This window comes from Podarcis tiliguerta (genome assembly GCF_965153285.1).
Source record: "Podarcis tiliguerta genome assembly, chromosome: 6".
Taxonomy (NCBI): Eukaryota; Metazoa; Chordata; class Lepidosauria; order Squamata; family Lacertidae; genus Podarcis; species Podarcis tiliguerta.
Genome location: NC_139539.1, coordinates 17,422,334 through 17,428,730, shown reverse-complemented (window position 1 = coordinate 17,428,730; position 6,397 = coordinate 17,422,334).

Sequence of the window (6,397 nt, the reverse complement as noted above, 5' to 3'; positions counted from 1 at the left end):
CTTTCAAGGTTACGGCTAAAATAACAAGGATGTCCAGTGGAATTTATCCTTGCTGGTGCTTGTGTACAGTATATATTTACACCACATGAGTGGTCCATAAATCCTCCTCATAAACGCTGTTACCTCCACCACTAGCAGTTTCTCATTTTTATGAGAATATAACTTTAAGAGGTGGTGTACGTACACATATCCTTCTCTCTCACACACATAGTCCTTTAAAGACATCTGGTCCAGTGAAATGCTGGTCACGCCAAATGATGTGATTCAGGTACAGATCGTTAGAAGTGCCACGGACAGCCCAGGCTCACCTGCCCTGTAGCATCCTAAGGTGGACTCAGCAAACACACTCCCAATCTAGCCGAGGCTTCAGAGAAACTAGAGACCTTGCCCAATGAATCCTTTCAGTCATGTATATGACTTTGTGAAAGCCATTCTCACAGGGAAGAGGAAGAAGCAAGGCTGGCACCAAGCTGGAAAGGGGGTCCTGTGAGGAATCTGAGACAGGTTTCCCAAGAGGCCCCTGCCATTTGTTTACCTCAGCATACATTGCTCTGGGGCTGTGTGGGGATATCAAAATGGCACTTCTCGACCAACCATCGCTCAGTAAGCCCAAGCCTGGGGAGAAAGGGGAGAGCCGACAGAAGGGCCCATATTCTGTGGTAACAGAAAACAAGGCTGCCCCAGTGGAACCTGGGATAAGTTGGTGTGACCCCTCAGTTCGTAGCTCTAGAGCAGGGTTTCCCAAACTTGTGTCTTTGACTGTTTTTGGACTACAATTGCCATCATCCCTGACCTCTGGTCCTGCTAGCTAGGGATGATGGGAGCTGTAGTCCAAAAACAGTGGGAGACCTAAGTTTGGGAAACCCTGCTCCACAGCATCCCATTGGTGCCGGCCACCAAAGAAATATAGCCAGCTACATGCAATGTTAAATGTTTGAATCATACTTGCAAGGTGTTTTGTTTTGTTTTGTTTTGTTTTAAGTTGCATCAGTTGGAGGAACTGAGCATTGGTACCAATGGGGGATTTTCACTGAGAGCCAAATGTTGGGCCCCAACCGCACTTATGCATATAAAGCTGTCTCATACCATTTTAAACAGTCATGGCTCACACCCCCTTAAAAGAAAACACCATGGGAAGTGTTTGTAAAAGGTGCTAAGCAGTTAGGAGACCCTCATTCCCCTCACAGAGCTACAATTCTCAGAGTGGTGGAATGATCAACCTTTCTTTCCATTCTGGGAACCTTTAATGAGCTATTCTCACAACCACAGCAAAGGAGGAAAGTCTTAGATTAGTCTTCTTTGTCAGCTCTGACTTAATAAATTATCAGCCTCCCACCCCCCAATAATGTCGCACCAAACATCTAGGAAGTATTTGGCAGTCATTTATCCCTTCTGTAAGACTGAAACTAAGTTACTTGTTTCCCTCCCCTCAATTCCTACAAAGTTATTGGAGGAAGAAATATGGATTTTGCCACATTAAGAGTGGGCTGGATTACAGGGAAGGGAGGAATATGACACAATATTGCTATGCTGTCTGCCCTGCCTGCTCTGATGATGGTAACAACGGGTGGAGGGAGTTAATAACTCTTTCCTCATGTGTTCCTTTGCCTTGAAACCTTTTTCCCCACCAACCTGTTACAGAACCCTATTTAACTTGCAAAAATATCTGGAACACCGACAGGCAGAAAATGTAGCCAACTCCGTCCTAGATCTGATCTGGAGTAAAGAGTACTCTTTAGAAAGGGCAAGACAACCAGATGCACCACTGACATTACCTGTAATTTTAAGACTGGGTTAGCCAATGCCAGGCCCTCCAGATGTTTTGGACCATAATTCCCATCAACCCCAGCTAGCATGGTCAATGATAAGGGATGATGGGAGCTGTAGTCAGCAACATTTGGAGGGTACCATGTTGGCTACTCCTGCTTTAAGAACAGCAACATGAAGCACTTTGGCTTGATCTTCCTTTTCCCTCCTCCCTCCCATTCCCTTCTCTTCACGAGCTATGTTATTTTTTAGACCAGAGTCCCAAACTTGGGTCACCAGCTGTTTTTGGACCACAGTTCCCATCATCCTTGACCACTGGTCCTGCTAGCTAGGGATGAGGGGAGTTGTACTCCAGAAACAGCTGGAGGCCCAAGTTTATGAAACCTTGTTTTAGATGGTGAGCCTTATAGCAGGGGCTGTCATAAAGCTGATTTTTGTAAGCCATTCTGAGATCCTTTCTAGATGAAGGATGTGATATAACAGCAGCAGGTGGGGAAAATATTAGACATCTTTCCTGATTACTTTTCTATGGAGTGTGTTTTGCAGCATGTTTTGCAGATCCTATCAAGCTAGCATTACATAACACTATGTTGTTGCACGTAGTTTTTTCTATTAAGGGCAAGGAGACAATATTAGCAAAGAATAAACCTGAGTTGCATTGATCGTTTGGAACTCACTTCTGCAGTATGAGCTGAGATGAGCTGGAGAGGTGTGGGGAGCATTCATCACTCTCTACTCGAGTCCCTATTTTCAAGAGATCTTAATTAGCTTCGCTAAAAAAAATAATCTGTGTGAGTTGCCTAAATGGCAGCTGAGCTCACAGAAATTACAAGGGTGCTTTTGGGTTTTTTAAAGCAATTGAAACTCTGATCAGAATCATTTTTTAGCACATAACAGTGAGAGGCGATGGTTAGCTTAAGGGCAAGTGTATTATAATATATTTATGGGGCATAAATGCGCGTTCACGTAATAATGGGAAATGATTAGAATAATAGTGGAACTAAATATAGTCGCACTTTGCATCTGTCCGTCCTCAAGTTTAGACTTCTTACTTCAAGTTTTCAAGATCTCAACTCAGATGTTGTTTTCTTCAATTTCCCTTCCTTTTTATGACCTTTTTTCCTCCCGTTGCTGCCTTGATTTATGGTCATTTGTGTGATTGCATTGCTTTGCTTTATGGCAGTTTATGTCATTCTGGTCTTGTCATAAATGACTACCATAAAGTGAGGTAAAATATCATAAAACATTAGTGAGTCTCTGATATTCAAGGTTCCCGAGTACAAGCACTGACAGGTAGCAACCACTGAAGAACTGTGTTTTTCGAAGGCTGTATTATTAGAGCAACGCTGTTGGAAAGAGAGAGAGAGCACTTTGAAATTCCCAGATGGATAAAGAAAAAAATTGTGAACTGTGCAATTGGAGGGTGTCCTGCTATTGAATGTCAATATTTAGAGGATGTTGAAGAAGCCTTGGGAAAGTTAGCTCAAAATTTCTCATCATCGTCAATGTATTTCTTTTCTAAGACTTCTCACCTTTAGCATAAGCTCCCAGGACGGGTTACAGCAACAGAATACAGTATACAGTGGTACCTCAGGTTAAGTACTTAATTCGTTCTGGAGGTCCGTACTTAACCTGAAACTGTTCTTAACTTGAAGCACCACTTTAGCTAATGGGGCCTGCTGCTGCTGCTGCACTGCCGGAGCATGATTTCTGTTCTCATCCTGAAGCAAAGTTCTTAACCTGAAGCACGATTTCTGGGTTAGTGGAGTCTGTAACCTGAAGCGTATGTAACCTGAAGCATATGTAACCTGAAGTGTATGTAACCTGAGGTACCACTGTACAAGTATAAAAACAAAAGACGTTATGACTGTAAAACATGTAAAACCATTTGAAGTGGAACAGAATAATATATATTCAACAAAACAGGTGGATCCCACAAAAACAGGATGAGGAAGAAAAGGAAAATTTCAGCAATTTCCACAGAAGATGTCCCATGAAAAATTTCAGCGGAGGCCTAGTTTGTCCCCTCCCTGCCAGTTCACCCACCTACCCATAAAGAAATAAGATTATTTTTGAAAAGGGAACATGATATCAGTAGGAAGGAGGGTTTCCCAGAGGTAAGAGAGGCTGCTCTTTTTTAAAAAAATGCTGTTCTTTTTCAAAAAATATAAATTTATTTATTTGGTTTTTCAGATTAAAATTTTACAGTCACATATACAACATACAACATAGAAACAAGATTCTAAAGGATCTCCTGGACTTCCTTTCTCCCCTTTGTGGGTCCTATTGTTAATCATTTCCTCCTGCATCTTTTATAATAATCCAAAGCTTTTACCTCTCCATTGTGTCCATAATTCACCATTAAATTACAAGTGTTATTCCAATCCTACTAACGATTTTAACTGTTTACAATGGTTTTTAAGATAAATTATAAATTTCCCCCATTCCTTATTAAAATTTTGATCTGCCTGCCTGATTTCTGATTCTTCCGGTCATCTTAGCCATTTTGGCATAACCCATCAACTTGATTTGCTATTCTTCTTTGGTATGGCCAAAAATGCTGCTCTTGAACAGTCTCAGGTCACTCAGGAGTGTCATTTACGTTGAAGGGCTTGCTAGACATCTCTGGCCTTCATAAAGTTCTCTCGGCTGCCAGATGTCCCGGGGTCTTCATCCTCTCAAGTGTCCTACTTTACAGAGGACAGTCCTATTTGCAGGCAGTCAGTCCTCTGTTGAAGGAAGTAGAATCATAGAATCATAGAGTTGGAAGAGAGCACAAGGGCCATCGAGTCCAACCCCCTGCCAAGCAGGAAACTCAATTCGAAGAGTTGTCCAATTCAAACCTGATTTAAGGATAAAGATCCCCAAGAAGGGAGAGCCGAAGGGGCCTTGAAGATCCACAGTGAGCACCTAGACAGGCAGACTGAGCAGGCCTATGGGGTCACCTGGGTACATCCTCCCCCAATGTGGTGAGGTGTATTTCTGTGAATACTTTTATTGTAATTAGTTCTACCATGTGTGGATGTCATTCAAATCTGTATCCTCCTTTGGGGTGCTGCTTTCCTCGTCCGGGGTGGCCAGTCTATAAGGTTCTTCAAGATGGAGAATTGACAGGAGATGTTTCAGCCATCAGGAGCCGTGTGTGTGTGTGTGTGTGTGTGTGTGTAGATGTACTTCCTTGAGCAAAACAAAGCAAAATCTCATAGGTTTTCCTAAGCGTTCTCCAGGAAAACAAAAACAAAAGCCCAGAACCTAATGGCAGGAATTATAGATGATAATGCACAGCCCCAGTATGGAGGCAGCCATTAATGGAATCAGCACAATCCCCATAAACTACATACACTTTCCCACCAGAGATCATACTGGGACTGCAAAACTGGGCCACAATGAAGAGAGAGAGATAACAAGGCACTTCGCTTGAGTTTACAAACATGTGCATGTTAGTTTTATGAATACCAACTAGTACATGTAATAAAATAATGTTATTTTGCGGCAATGAGTGTTGGGCAAATTGTCTGGAACTAATTATTCATGAGAATCCTGGGTTTTTATTGAAGGCTTGATTATAATTCCTGGGTTGTGTATTTAGTACTGTGGCTCGTAAGTAATGGGCTTTGTACACTGATTTGACTTTAGGGTAGCTTGTGAGCACTGGAAGACCCTTACTGGCATTGTCAGCTTTATTAATTATAAAGTCCCTCAACTTTGTGTGTGTGTGTATTCAACACAGCAGAACACTGATTCACCTATTGGAATATTTATCTATCATCCATCTATCTATCTACCTACCGTATTTTTCGCCCCATAGGGCGCACCAGCCCATAGGGCGCACCTAGTTTTTTTGAGGGGAAATAAAGAAAAAAAATTTATTCCCCCCCCCCCCCAGGTGCGGGGCTGGGGTGGGGGAAGCCTGAGCTTCCCCCGACCCCAGGCCCCAGAACAGGCTCCTATTTGCAAGCTGTGGGAGAGCTGCGCGACTTCGCACAGCTCTCCCACGGGTGGCGGAGAGCTGCACAAAGCCCGAAGCCTGGGGGGCGCTGAGCTCAGCATGCCCCAGGCTTCAGGGTGCAGGCAGCTCTCCGCAAGCCGTGGGAGGCTCTCCCACGGCTTGTGGATAGCTTCCTGAAGCCTGCATTTGCCACATAGGACGCACACACATTTCCCCTTCATTTTTGGAGGGGGAAAAGTGCGTCCTATAGGGCGAAAAATACAGTATCTATCTATCATTCATTCATCTATGTATCTATCATCTATCTCTATCTATCATCTCTCTCTCATCTATCTCATCTATCTATCTATCTATCTATCTATCATCTATCTATCTATCTATCTCTATCTATCATCTATCATCTATCTATCATCTATCTATCTATCTATCTATCTATCTATCTATCATCTATCAATCTATCTATCTCTATCTCTATCTCTATCTCTATCTCTATCTATCATCTCTATCTATCTCTATCTCTATCTCTCTATCTATCTATATCTATATCTATCATCTCTCTCTCTCTCTATTGCTTGCCGCCTCTCTATCATCTCTCTCTCTCTCTCTCTCTCTCTCTCATCTATCTATCATCTATCTATCTATCTATCTATCTATCATCTATCTATCATCTATCTATCTATC